The 15,768-nt window shown below is 48.0% G+C and overlaps 1 protein-coding gene across 2 annotated transcripts in view; it reads right to left on the reverse strand.

Annotated features, from left to right (window-relative positions):
• CYRIB (CYFIP related Rac1 interactor B) overlaps positions 1 to 11,201 on the reverse strand; it is a 134,959-nt gene extending 123,758 nt beyond the window's left edge. The window contains exon 1 of one of the 2 annotated variants that reach the window (XM_083144847.1): positions 11,058 to 11,201. The gene's annotated coding sequence lies outside the window, so the exon portion shown is untranslated. The remainder of the gene's footprint in view (positions 1 to 11,057) is intronic. The other variant, XM_083144842.1, reaches the window with a different exon arrangement.
• Positions 11,202 to 15,768: the final 4,567 nt, after the last annotated feature.

The following is a 15,768-nucleotide window of genomic DNA, read 5'->3' on the forward strand; positions in this document are numbered from 1 at the left end:
AAAAAAACTTTTTTTTTTTATCTTCAGATTAAAGTGGGGGTATGCCATACCCCCGTATACCGCCCCACTTCGACCACTGTATATATATATATATATATATATATATATATATACATACACACATATATATATATATATATATATATATATCTCCTATATATTTGGCTACATCTGTCACTCAAAGTGGGTGTCTGTGTCTATAACGCTCTGGGGCAGATGTATTAAGCCTGGAGAAGAGATAAACTGGAGATAACTTGGAAGAGTTAACGCACAAGCCAATCAGCTGTGTTAGAAATATGACAGTTGGGATCTGATTGGCTGGTGCGTTATCTCCTTCCACTTTAACTCCAGTTTATCTCTTCACCAGGCTTAATACATCTGCCCCACTGTTCCTGGACTTTCCTCTTAATGTGTGATTGCCTTCATCTGTGCTGAACACCTTTCTGAGAAATTAACCTGTTTAAAACAGGTGATGGCAATCATACATTAAGGGGAAGTCTAGAAACAGAGCATTGTGTCCCTCCTGGAGAGGGTCATGTTGGGAGGTATGTGACCGAGAACCAGCCCAGTGAGCCCACAGACAGTGCCAGACACCCACTGCCTTCCCATGTTGCCCAGCACTGCTACTCCACAGCCACCAGGTGAGCGCCCCCCTCCCGCGTTTTGCGGCAAAACCTCCCCCCCGCGCCCCCCCCCCCTCCCGCGAATCGCGGCAAACCCTCCCCCGTGACACACACACCCCCCCCCCGATTCGCGGAAAAAACACCCCCCCGCGACCTCCCTCCCGCGATTCGCGGCAAAAAGAACCCCCCCGCGACCCCCCCTTGCACGATTGGCGGCACCCCCCCTGCGACCCCCCTCCCGCGATTCGCGGCAGCCCCCCCCGCAATTCGCAGCAGCCCCAGGATTAAATGGCACATGCAAAACACTGACATGGCTATGGTCGACAATGAAAAAGGTTGACATGAGTTTTTGAAGATTTATTTTAAAAAATTTTTATTTTTTCATATTCATTGTCATGTGTCGACATGGACACCAATGAAGTGGCACACTTATGTCAACATTTACATGTGTTGACCTTTCTGTGTTGATTTTTTCTTGTGGCGATTCGCGTCACACCCCCCCCCGCAACCCACCCTCCCGCGATTCGCGGCACCCCCCGTGACCCCCCACCTCCCGCAATTCGCGGCAACCCCCCACCGGAACCCCTGTGAACCCCGCCCTCCCGCGATTCGCGGCACCCACCCCGCGACCCCCCCTCCCGCAATTCGCGGCATCCCCCCGTGATTCGCGGCAGCTCCAGAATTAAATTGCACATGGAAAACACTGACATGGCTATGGTCGACAATGAAAAAGGTTGACATGAGTTTTTGAAGGTTTTTTTGTCATTTTTTGAATATTTTCATATTCATTCTCATGTGTCGACATGGACACCAATGAAGTGCCACACTTATGTCAACATTTACATGTGTTGACCTTTCTGTGTTGATTTTTTCTTGTGGCGATTCGTGTCACACCCCCCCGCAACCCCCCCTCCCGCGATTCGCGGCACCCCCCGTGACCCCCCACCTCCCGCAATTCGCGGCAACCCCCCACCGGAACCCCTGTGAACCCCGCCCTCCCGCGATTCGCGCCACCCAACCCCGCGACCCCCCCCTCCCGCAATTCGCGGCACCCCCTGTGATTCGCGGCAGCTCCAGAATTAAATTGCACATGGAAAACACTGACATGGCTATGGTCGACAATGAAAAAGGTTGACATGAGTTTTTGAAGGTTTTTTTGTCATTTTTTGAATATTTTCATATTCATTCTCATGTGTCGACATGGACACCAATGAAGTGCCACACTTTGTCAACATTTACATGTGTTGACCTTTCTGTGTTGATTTTTTCTTGTGGCGATTCGCGTCACGCCCCCCCCCCACAACCCCCACTCCCGCGATTCACGGCACACACAGACACACACACACCTCCCCCGCGATTCTCGGCAACCCACCCCGTGACCCCCCCTCCCGTGATTCATGGCACACCCCCCGCGACCCCCCCTACCATGATTCGCCGCAACCCCCGCCCCCGTAACCCCCCTCCCGCGATTTGCGGCAACCCACCCCGCGACCCCCCTCCCGCGATTCTCTGCAATCCCTCCCCTCCCGCGATTCGCAGCATCCACCCCCCCACAACCCCCCCTCCTGCAATTCGCGGCACCCCCCGCGACCCCCCCTCCTGCAATTCGCGGCACCCTCCGCGACCCCCCCTCCCGCGATTCGCGGAGACCTAAGTTGCAATACAGGGCATCTTTCATACAATTCTAACCATATTTCTCATATACAAATGTTCACAAATTAAGGGGGCGCAGCCCCTTACGACGGTGTGAAGAGCGCCCGTAGGGCGCGATGAATCACCTAGTATATATATATATATATATTAGTAAAAAAAACTGGAATAAAAACAGGAATATTCTGCATCTCAGGACACAAGCCAACACAGCATCAGGATAAAAGTAGCCATGCCCTTTAACTACTAAGCCACACCCCAATAAAGGAGTGTCCAAATCAGTAAGCCACACCCCATATCAATTAAAATCACTATAGGAGGTGCAATTCTACAACTCTAGAAAGATCGGTACTTGTGTATTATCACGGCGCCCAATTTCAGACTTTCCCCGGGCTGAGTATGTGCAATTTTAACATCGCGTCGCATCCCATTATAATGGCATGTGATGCGATGCAACACGATCATGCCCGATTTGGGCTTATTCCCATGTTAAATGCCCCCCCAGACCCGATTTTTAATTGTATCCCCACCCTGATGGGTAATGAGTATGTTAAATGCCCACCCATTGTTAATGCCACCCCACTATCAACGCCAACCCGAAGCATGGCGAGCGCAGCGAGCCCACGAGGGGCGGCGGTACGCGTCCTCCGACCTTTTCATACCCCCACTATCCACGTCGGCGTGGAGTTGATTTTATATAGTGTGGCGAGCGCAGCGAGCCACCGAGCCCGAAGCGTGGCGAGCGCAGTGAGCCCTGCGAGGGGACGTGGATTACTTAACATGTATTCCGATCATATCGCATTCGATGCAACGCGATTTTTGGTTGTACAATGCCCTACGATGGAAATCGGGGGCGCCGTGATAATACAAAAGTACTGCAAGATCATAGACATTGGTAATCAAAATAGCATAGCAAATAGTCAAAATCGCACAGCGTTTAGCCGTACCCGATCGCAATTTGATCTAATCTATTTGGTCACTATGGGCAACATTCCCCCCCAACAAATTTGGAACTCTCCTGTCCCTTCCGGTATAGTCCCCGGTACATTGCTGCATAATGTTGCTTAAGTGTAGAAATTCTATAGGTCGATTCTGACCTATAGAATGTTACCAATAGCTGAATAATCATGAAATAAATTATAATATTACCGCCAGGGGCATCAGCTTAGCTCATTCTCCCTGGAACGGTTACGTTACGTAAAATGAATTTAGCAGCCAGATCATGGATCCCCCTAATCCTCTGCTCATTAATATGATAATCTTACATACTGGCAGGGATTTAGGAACTGAGAAATGAACTTGTCACCTAAAAGAAACAAGACAGCGAGAACCTCAGGAAGTAGAAATGTGTCAATTAGCAGGTGGGGCAGCGCCTATGGGGGGCCGAAGCTTCCCCCATTGTATACCGTAGTTCAGGGATTCAGGAGCTTCTCCTGATTGTGGGTGTGGCCCAAAGCTCAGCATGCACTGGGTAGACATTGACAAAAGATCAACACAAGCAGTCAACACAAGCAAACACATGAAAAGGCCGGCGTGAATTTTTCACTACTACAGCGGTAGTGGAGTGAGACACCTGGAACGAAGCATGGCGAGGGGACTTGGTACACTAACTGGGAGCACACGTGCTCAGGTGTCAACAATGACACCCCCAAAAAATGACCATGCTGGTCTTTTCAGAAGTCCATCATATCCATGTCAACAGTTCATTGTGTCGACATTTTGATCTCGTACATATCAACCGTTTTGGTGCCGACCTAGACATGATTGACCCTTTCATTCAGAACCCTCTGCACACCGGACGGCCAATGCGGGAGATGTGTGAAGACCTTGATAGTGAAACAGTGAAGAGAGATAAAGTATCACCCAATCAGCTCCTAACGGTCATGCTGCAGGCTGTGTTTGTAGAATGCCAGGAGCTGATTGGTTGGTATGTTATCTCTCTCACGGCTTAGTACGTACAGTATACTCCAATATCTGGAGCAGCCTCGGGTTCTGGCCAGATGATCCGGGAACGCTTGCGAAACGCGCCCTGTGCATCAGATGCTCCCAAAACATCCAGGTAATGAGAACCGCATCATTTGCCGACACAGACGCATAAATGAGGAAGAGGAAGTGCATTATATACGCAGCTAATGAGGAAGTATGTCTCCTTAACCCCTTCATTGCCACAGATGATTTGCAAGTTGTTCTCACGATGGTAAAAAAAAAAAATGATATACAGATTTATGCGTCACCTCCCGGCTTGCATTCAAATGCTAATAGTTTCTTTAATTAGAGCCGTGCTCGTTTACTGCACGCAGATATTCAGTGGGACAATGGGGCCGATTCAAGCTTTTTGCAGCCCTGTGATCAGTTAGCCCCCTCCGGCCTAAGAGGGGGGCCACCCACCCCTGTCCACGACTGTGGGGGAGATCGGGGCAGAGGATGATGTCAGAGGCTCCGAGCCTTCACCTGTGGCCCCAGCTCCATCCTGCCATGTTGTCCAATAAGTTATAGCATATAATACTGTGTAATATGCCTGCAGATACGTTATTACACTTAGGTGTCTCTTTATAGGTATTAACCCATTATTACCCTAGATTGAGGGTGAGGTGCGACCCTTCTGAAGGTTATACGGTTGCCCATGTGACTCTGGAAGTGTATCAGGTGGCCTAACACTCGCTTAGTGGGAGCAGGCTATGTAATGGTTGCTATGGTAACAGAACGTGTCTGCAGAAACTATCATGTTATTAAACAACTCCCTTTAGTGCCAAAGGAAATGTTTTACAGAAGTCTAAGTGGTAAATACAATTAGCAGCTAGGTTCTCCGACCTGCACCCCATCACCTAGGAAGGGTTTCCTTTCTGTAATTACCCACGACGAGCCCCCAAACACCGGGCAGGTCCCTCCTGCAGCTATCAGAACGTTGAGAGGTATGGGACAGTCTCCAAATAGCAGGACAGTCCCCCCCGCTGTACTTGGGACAGTCGGAAGGTATCCATACCATCTTCAGAAATACCTTAATCACACCCCTGTCCGCAAATGCAGGGTTGCCCTACCCTCCCGGAATGGCCGGGAGGCTTCTGAAAATCGGTTCTCTCTCCCAGCCACCCGGAAAGGTCGGCAACCCTCCCGGATACGGCCGGAACACCCCGAATCTCCCTGGCCGCAGTGGTGAATTACCGCGATTTGTGGCTTTTTCGGGAGGAGGAGGTGGGGCTAAAGATGCAAATTGTGTCATTTAGCCCCTCCCCCTTTGAAGACCTGCAAATTGCGGGAATTGCATTACTGGGGGCGGGGCTTGATGGTGTCTACATCAGGCCCCGCCCCCAGAAGTGCTGCTGACAGTCTTCTCCCGGAGCAGAGACTGTAAAAGTAGGCAACCCTGCTCAAATGTGAACATAAAAAGTTGGTAACCGTAAGGTGGGAATGTACTATCTGGTAATGTACTGTTAATAGTCCTTTTATAAGGTTCCATTCGGTATATAATATAGCAGAAGCTGGCCTACTGTGTCTCCTGCAGTAAGTAAGGAGGACATGTATCAAACTTTGCAAAGAGTTAATTTGGAGAGAGATAAAGTACAACCCAATTAGCATCTAGCTGTCATTCTACAGGCTTAGCTGCAGATTTAGCAAGTGATATTCCTGTTATTACTCGTTACTAATGACAAATGTTGGTCCATCCAATCAGCTCCTAACTATGTGTTTGAAGAATGACAGGAGCTGAGCTGATTGGTTGGAGGCAGCACCAGTTATCATTATCAAATCATATCATAATGAGTGATAACAAGAATAAAACTCGTTGATAAATCTACTTATTTATGTGCTTGGAAAGTGACGGGAGCTGATTGGCCGGTACTTTAGCTCTCTCCAGTTTATCTCTTCCCAAGGCTTGATACATCTCCGCCTTAATAGCCAGAGTAGTCTCCTCCTCAGACAAAGGCTTTGCTACAAATGTCACTGCTGGATCAGAGGGGCACAATAAGGGATTTTATTACAAGATAGAAGATGCATCAAACCTACTGTAGGACAAAGGTTCTCAAACTCGGTCCCCAGTACCCCACACACGTCATGTTTTCCAGGTCACCTGTGGATTTTTAAAATGGGACAGTTGGTGATACACAGCACAGCTGGAGAGCGGCCCACAGGACATGTGACCTGTATACAGTGGCATAATTTAGGCATCACTGCCATAGCGCTGACATAGGGAAGCCTGGGGGAAAGGGCCCCTACACATTCCATGCAGTCTGGCTGCCCGTATGGGTTCTGCTCAGGGCTATTTTTGTGCAGGCTCCAGCAGGAACTGTGGCCCTTATTCTAGTTCACTCTTTCTGACAAAATATTCCTCAGATGGACAAAACCATGTGTACTGCAGGTGAGGCAGGTGTTACTTGTGCAGAGATAATTAGATTTGGGTGGGGTTTTACACCTGCCACACCTGCAGTGCACATGGTTTTGTCCATCTAAGAAATATTTTGTCAGAATGAGTGAACTAGAATAAGGGCCACAGTTCCTGCTGGAGCCTGCACAAAAATAGCCCTGGTTCTGCTAAAACGGCCCTCAAAAATGGAGGAAACAGATGCTAGAAGTCCTACTGGCAATTAGTATGAAACCCCTGACAATGAGCAAGGAAACCCCTGGCAACAAGCAGGAAACCCATGGCAACATGCAGGTAACCCCTGGCAATGAGCAGGTAACCCTTGGCAATGAGCAAGAAACCCCGGCAATGAGCAACGAGCATGTAATTCCCTGGCAACAAGCAAGAAACCCCTCTCAATGGACATGTAACCCCTGGCAATGAGCATGCACTGTAGGTGAAAAAGATAAAGTGGAGAATTTGCCAACTTAACCAGCGTTCATTATACAGACTGCTCTAGATAAATGATAGCGAGAATGTGATTAGTCGCTATGGGCAATGCCTCCTCGTATTCGGGATCGCCTCACATAGGGCTGGATGTATCAAGCTTCAAAAAGTGATAAAGTAGAGTGATAAACAGTCAGCCAATCAGCTCCTACCTGTAATTTTTCAAGCCCAGTCTGTAACATGGTAAGTAGGAGCTGATTGGCTGTCTGTTTATGACTCCATTGTATCACTTTTTGAAGCTTAGTACATCTGGCCCATTTTGTCTATGTACAAAGGGTTTCTTCATACTGTATGTGTCTTATTTCATCATATATGGGCAACATAGCAGTTTCAGTGGTACTTCTCTATTTCTGCATAGTTGATGTAATGCTCAGTGTCCCCTCATTTTCCCATTATGAATGAACATCCCATTACCACTTCCCCATTCCCTCCCCTCCCCTGCCCTCAGGTAACGCCCCAGAACATGCTCATATGTATGACTGTGTATGGGCAGTCGGATGAACTAAGCTTCAAAAGTGATAAAATGGAGAGTGATAAACAACCAACCAATCAGCTTCTGCTTGACATTTTTCAAACACAGTCTATGACATGGCAGGTAGGAGCTGATTGGCTGGTTGTTTATCACTCTCCATTTTATCATTTTTGAAGCTTAGTACATCTAGCCCAGAGGAGGTGGAGTTGGTGCAGTAACGCAGGGTATGTATCATTGGGTCAACCTAAAGATGGTCGACAGTCATTAGGTCGACACCACTGGGTCGACATACTGCAATGTCGACAGGGGTCTAGGTCGACAGGGGTCAAGGTCGACAGGTCATTAGGTCGACACAAGCATTAGGTCGACATAGTCTAGGTCGACATCGGGTTTTTCACTGTTTTTTGTACCCGAATGTTGACACCGTCAACATAGACACAGGATTAAGTGCACCACGTCCTCTCACTCGGCACACTATTTTATTCTCCCTCCACGCCCTAGTGGATGGTAGGGCATGAAATACACATGTCGGCTCAAAAAAAGTGTGAAAAACCCCATGTCGACCTTTTGACTGTTAACTTAGACCAGGTCGACCTAATGCTTGTGTCGACCTAATGACCTGTAGATCTTGACCCATGTCGACCTAGACCCCTGTCGACCTTGCAGTATGTTGACCCAGTGGTGTCGACCTAATGACCATCTTTAGCTCGACCAACCAACCGTATCCCGTAACGCACAGGGGAGTCTTCAGAGAGGGGCTTCAGCGCAGTTCAAAATTCAAATAGGGGAGCCACACCCACTGCCACCAACTGTCACTCCAAACGTACTGACTGCATACCTCCCAACATGACCCTCTCCAGGAGGGACACTACGCTCTGCTACTAGATTGTAAGCTTGCGAGCAGGGCCCTCCTACATTTTGACTGTCTGTAAATACCCTGTTTTGTTGTATCACTGTCCCCTTTGTAAAGCGCAACGGAATATGCTGAGCTATACTGTATAAGAAACTGTTAATAAATAAATAAAATAGTTTTCCCATGTATGATTGCCATCACCTGGGGAGAAACCTTATCAATTATCCTGTTTAGAACAGGTTGATGGTAATCATACATTACCAGGGAAGTCCAGGAGCAGAGCATTGTGTCCCTCCTGGAGAGGGTCATGTTGGGGGGTATGACACTGCATCAGCATACCTTCCAACATTGCCCTCTCCAGGAGGGACACAATGCTCTACTCCTGGACTTCCCGCTCATGCATGATTATTACCATCACCTGTGTTGAACAGGTTAATTGATGAGATAGGTGCTTCAACACAGGTGATGGTAATCATACATCAAGAGAGAAGTGCAGGAGCAGAGCATTTTGTCCCTCCTGGAGAGGGACATGTTGGGAGGTATGCATACGGTACCTCCCAACACGTCAACCTCCGCCTGCCCCGTAATATCACGTCAGAGCAGTAAATATTAGACAAGTATAAGTTGGGGGCCTTTGATCACCCTCTGCTCTGCAAAGCTCTCCAGGATGTAAAGAGCACCCCAGGTGCGCCTTAGCAGATATCTAAGAAAAATAAAACGAACAGTGCAGGCTTTAGGGATATCCCAATAATTAAAGTACTAATCAATACAGCTGTGATCAAGTACGGCTATCCTTAACACTAATTCTGTGTAGACACGGGGGCGATAGGGGCTATAATCACTGGGAATATGGTCACAGGCGACCATATTGCCAGTGATTGGAGTGCGCAGCAGCGATAAATCGCCGGGTGCGCGCTCCCGTTTTCTGCCCCATTGTAATCGCTGGTCGCAGGAGCTTGCAATATATTGCTTAGCAATATATCTCCCCCCCGCCCGTGTGTACGCACCTTAAGGGTTCCCATACACGGTGTGATCATTGCATGCATTTTGAATTCCCATCGCACGCAAATTGCATGAGATTTGTGTGCGGTGCGATCGGGATCTAGTTCAAAAAGTATGTGCAGCACATACTTTTTGAACTGTGTAATGGGATGTGCGTGGGAGCGCGCATCATCGCATCGCACCTGCAAATTTGCACAATGTATGGGCACCTTTAGGGCAATATTCAATAGTTTTCGGTGTCAGTAGATGGCCCCCAACGGAGCTATTCAATTGTTTGCCCATTTGGATGCGATCAGCTCCTGCCACCGCATTTAAGCTCACTACCCCCTGGGGAGCTGAACAATTGGATATCGCCTGTAGTGTGCTTGGAGGACCATGGTTGGGAACCTTTGTTCTCCAGAATGTCACTAGCAGAACGGGAAGTCGCACTCAGCTAATAATAACGATATTAAGGTGTGATAGCATAAATGGCTTCTTGTAGTTAAGGTGCGTACACACTGGTCGATATATCGGGCGTTCGATTGAACAGCTGATATGTCAATGCACTATCGGGCAGTGTGTACAAACGATATATCTGTGAATGGCATAGGTCGCAGATATATCGCGTTGGCTCTGCAACACAGCCGATGCCCGATAAATCTAGAAATATATCAGCGCATCGTGCTATGTGTACACGCGATCCACCCGTACAGCCACTTCGGGAGCCGCCGGTTAAAGATAATAAGATTGGTATCCAGTTGTAATATTACAGGTGGAACAAGGAATTAAATCATTATTCAAACAACAGTAGTATATCACTGGTATCAGCCAATCAGCTTCTGCCTTGCAATATACAGGCTGTATTTCAAATGAAAATGTTACTCGCTGATTGGTTGTTATTTCATCTGTCTGTAAGGGATGAGAAATACCGTTAGTGTCTTCCCTATTGCGCAACCATATCCTTGGAACGGTCTCACTGGCTCTATACAGTATGTGACCCCCGCCACAGATCATACAGCCAGCACCACAGATCATGCAGCCAGCACCACAGATCATGCAGCCAGCACCACAGATCATGCAGCCAGCACCACAGATCATGCAGCCAGCACCCCATCTACACAACAGATCATAACTGAAACATTTTAGCAGTTAAAAAAAAGAAACTCAATTGCCCTTTGTCAGTTGCTAGTCTGCTGGTGTCCAGCAGTAATACTACAATATGTCAGTTCCTACACACACACAGGGGGGGAGCAGCCAGCTTGCACAATGCCACAGCAGCAAGTGATAATCATACAAATAATAATCATTCACAATAGCCTTGCAGGTGGGTGAGAACATCTGCAAGTGTCAGTCAAGATGTGTGCAGACTATTACATTGCTATACATCCATACAGCACCTAAATCCTACAGTCACATCCTACTATAAACCAGCTCACCATCCTATATCATCACAGCAGGTACAGTAATTCATCTCACACCTCAACGGCAGTCTGCAGGAAATGCAGCCACCTGCAAGTGTTCATTCATCCCAGTATAATCTATGTATGCATGCACAGGACAGACGACACTGCATATACTGATGATCTCCCTCCCCAGGCCATGCACTCTGATTGCACTGCATTCAGCACACTGTACCTTGGCTGCCAGGGACTGCAGGCTGCTCCCTACTCTCTCTGTGATGCTGCTGCTGCCTGAGATTTCTGCAGAGCAGCTTCCGGGTGGGTGAATGAGACAGGCTCAGCAGCAGCTACTGTCAGATATAGCTATAAAAGGAATAGAGACATTGCAGAGGAAGAGGAAGCTTACCTTACAGAGGATGGGCTAAGCTTACCCCTTGCCTGTCATCATACAAGCTGCAGCTCTCTTATGCCCCATACACACTAGACAATATCGTTTACGAATTATGGGGGTGATTCAATATTGGTCGCAGTTGCTTTGCGAGCAGCTTAATGCTGCCCGCCACATGGCCAAATGCCCCCTCGCCACCAAATTCTCTCATGCAAGAGAATGTAGGAGAACACTTCCCCTCGCATGAACAGAAAAATAATTTGATGGTCGGCGACTATCGAATGATTTCTCTCCCCTTCGGAAATAAAACTGACTTTTTTTCTGTCGGAGTCGGCGTGTGCTGGCATTATGTGACGTCAGCCAGCCGACCCTGCCAGGCATCCCCTGTCTGTGTTCCCAGGGGAACGTCCAGCGTTGTCATGGCCTACATAACTTCCCCTCACACACCTGGGCACGCCTGCGTATTCCCTGACACTCCCAGATAACAGCCGCTCACCATGTAATGATTCCCCAGTGTGTGCAGTGTGTGCGTAGCCCAGGACTTACTCAGCGGCTGTGATAGAATCAGGCTGATCAGGGGCGGAGCTGACATCACATGACTTCCCCGCACACACCTGGCCACGCCTGCGTATTCCCTGACACTCCCAGATAACAGCCGCTCACCATGTAATGATTCCCCAGTGTGCGCAGTCTGTGTGTAGCCCAGGACTTACTCAGTGGCTGTGATAGAAGCAGGCTGATCGGGGGCGGAGCTGACATCACATGACTTCCCCTCACACACCTGGCCACGCCTGCGTATTCCCTGACACTCCCAGATAACAGCCGCTCACCATGTAATGATTCCCCAGTGTGTGCAGTCTGTGTGTAGCCCAGGATTTAGTGGCTGTGATAGAATCAGGCTGATCGGGGGCGGAGCTGACATCACATGACTTCCCCTCACACACCTGGCCACGCCTGCGTATTACCTGACACTCCCAGATAACAGCCGCTCACCATGTAATGATTCCCCAGTGTGCGCAGTCTGTCCATAGCCCAGGACTTAGTGGCTGTGATAGAATCAGGCTGATCGGGGGCAGAGCTGACATCACATGACTTCCCCTCACACACCTGGCCACGCCTGCGTATTACCTGACACTCCCAGATAACAGCCGCTCACCATGTAATGATTCCCAGTGTGTGCAGTGTGTGCGTAGCCCAGGACTTACTCAGCGGCTGTGATAGAATCAGGCTGATCGGGGGCGGAGCTGACGTCACATGACTTCCCCTCACATACCTGGCCACACCTGCATTTTCCCTGACACTCCCAGAAAATGGCAGCTTACCGCCCACAAATGCCAGCTACTATACCTCCCAACATGACCCTCTCCAGGAGGGACACAATACTGTTTCTGGACTTCCCTGGTAATGTATGATTACCAGCACCTGTTTTAAACAGGTTCATTGATAAGAAAGGTGTGTCACCACAGGTGATGACAATCATAAATTAAGAGGAAAGTCCAGGAATAGAGCATTTTGTCCCTCCTGGAGAGGGTCATGTTGGGAGGTATGAGCTACTAATCACGTTGCGAACAGCCAGCGATAAAAAAAACCGAATCATTTGATAGTCCGCAACCATCGAATGATGTGGAACATGCGAGCATATGTAAGGTTGCTCTGAGGCAACGCCCATGAAAAGCTGGGGCCGCCTGCCTCCCCACGCCCCTCTCTGCCCCCTGCCCACAGAAATGCACATGCGCATTAATAAAACATCGGTCCCCGTGCGTATGGACCTGAATAACGTCCTATTTGCCTTAATTTAATCCTTTGAGTGTCAACATCTCTGTGAGCGATGTGCAAAATATCCACTAAAAATCCCGGCGTCGCTCACATTTGTTATAGAAATTCAAATAAAAAAAAAAAAAAAGATTATAATTCCTATATTAGGTAACGTTACAGATCATTATGATGAATAAAAACGTTTGATGCAATTTTCGCACCTATTTTGACAAACCCACTTGGCACGCAAAGGGTTAACCTTTGCCAGACGTTTCATAGCGGAGAGACAGGTGCAGAAGATTAGGTGAGGTGTTCTGAATCTGGGTTACACCTAATGAAAACTGTGATTTTTCACTGTTTTTTGAGCTTTTCTTTAACTCGCTCGCTGAATTTATGAATTTTTGGCAACTGCGCTTCTGGAACATTCACAGCAACAATTCGTAATAATGGCAAAATGAATATGAACAGTGATAAGTAATAATAAGTAACTGTTTAAACTAAGAATTCTGCCTCTGTGGGAAATAAATCATACTGGGCTGTACACTACCATTACGACACAGCAGGCGTTGCCATCTCTAGTACACAAGTAAACTCTGACAGGCCATGCCGTCTGGATTTCTTTAATCATGCAGAGGTGAACATTTTGCTGCCTGTACTTATCCCAACTGTTCCACAGATAGAAATCCTCAAAACATGTCAGGGGTCATGCAGACGTTATTGCTGCGGTGAGACTTTGCAGAGCCTCGCAATCCGGTAGCCGACGCCCCGTCAGAGTGAAAACCTGCCCTGTGCAAGCCTGCGAATGGCTTGCGGAAATATCGCTGAACGCCTATCGCTGTACAACTACAAATCCAAACGGGTGTGGGTCATTGTGTCGACCAATCAGAGGTCGACATGCATCGAGTGGGCCACTAAAGGTCAACACCCCAAATAGGTCGACAGGGTTGAAAGGACGACACAAGCATTAGATCGACGGTCAAAAGTTCAACATGGGGTTTTCCCCTTTTTTTTTGGTCTTGAATGTCAACATGGTCGACATGGATGCTGTATTGGTGCACCGCGTCCCCTTGCTCTGCACAATATTCTATTCTCCCTGAATGCTAGGACATGTTATACCGCCTGTCGGCACATGACGGCTCAAAAAAAATAAAAACCCCATGTCGACCTTTTAAATCTCGAACTAACGATTGTGTCGACCTTCCACAACTGTGCAACAGAGACCGGCTGATCGGAGCTGGCATCACAGACCCTCCCTGGAAACACTTTAGCGCACCTGCAGTTTTCCCTGATACTACCAGAACATTCGGTTACCACCCCCAACTGGCAACTTCCCTTCATTCTAACTGCTGCCAGCTTGCAAATAAATAAAATTGCTGATATTTGTCGCTGTTTGCTGTTGTGCATGCATTCATCGATCACTGTGCAAATTCGCACGACAGCGAATCAGCTCAGAATAACCCCCAATATTAGTAACTCTGCAAAAGGATGCAAAACTAGTATCCTAAGACTAACATCCCACAATGCACCTGTCCTGGGGATGCGGTCATTTGGTCTACAGCATAATGGTCGACAGTCATTAGGTCGACACCATTAGGTCGACATGGGAAAAGGTCGACATAGGAAAAGGTCAACATGGTTCTAGGTCGAAAGGTCATTAGTTCGAAAGTGTCTAGGTCGACAGTCAAAAGGTCGACATGGATTTTTCACTGTTTTTTTTGAGCCGACATGTGCCGACAGGCGGTATTTCATGCCCTACCATCCACTAGGGCGTGGTGGGACAATAAAATAGTGTGCCCGACGCATTGCGAGCGCAGTGAGGCACCGTGCCCGACGCATTGCGAGCGCAGTGAGGGGATGCGGTGCTCTTTAAACTGTGTCCATGTTGAGTGTGTTGACATTCAGGTAAAAAAACAGTGAAAAACCCCAGCAAACTAATGACCTGTCGAACTAACGACCTGTCGAACTAATGATCTTTCGACCTAGAACCATGTCAACCTTTCCCCACTTCGACCTAGACCCATGTCGACCTAATGGTGTCGACCTAATGACTGTCGACCATCATGCTGCAGTGTAGACCAAATGATCCCTTGTCCTGGGGAGATCTGCTTTCACACAAGAGACAAACAGCAATTGTTGCTTGGCCACACCGCCTCAGACCTCATTACCAGTGTCCAGTGTGTACCCACCATTAGGGTACTTTCTAAGAAGGGCGCAATTGCTCGGGGTTCACACGGATAGGGGTCAGGTCATTATATGGAGTATGGATCAGAGAATTTGCTTCTTGTTACCCCTTTATCCTAGTGCAGGGGTTCTCAAACTCGGTCCTCAGGACCCCACACAGTTCACGGTTTCCAGGTCACCCAGCAGGTGCACAGGTGCATTGATTACCCATTGACACATTTTGCATTTTAAAAGATAAACAGGTGGAACTAATTATTTCACATGTGATTGTGTGAGACCTGCAAAACATGCACTGTGTGGGGTCCTGAGGACCGAGTTTAAGAATCTGTATCTAGTGCAATGGTTCTCAACTACAGTGCCCCCAACAGGTCATGTTTTCAGGATTTCCATCTGTAGTAACAGCGGGGATGGATAATTACTGACCTAACAAACCAGATTATCTCACCTGTGCATAATTTGATAAATCTAAAACACATGACTTGTTTGGCTAGGCTTATGGGCCCCATACATCAGCAATTAATTGTGACAATCCTCCGTTCTGGAGACGATTGCCACAATTAATCTTTAATGTGTGGGCTCCCCCTTTTGGCAATCCCAATCAAAAATTAATAGGGATCGACAA

Source organism: Crinia signifera, chromosome 5, assembly GCF_055691185.1.
Source record: "Crinia signifera chromosome 5, ASM5569118v1, whole genome shotgun sequence".
Lineage (NCBI taxonomy): Eukaryota > Metazoa > Chordata > Amphibia > Anura > Myobatrachidae > Crinia > Crinia signifera.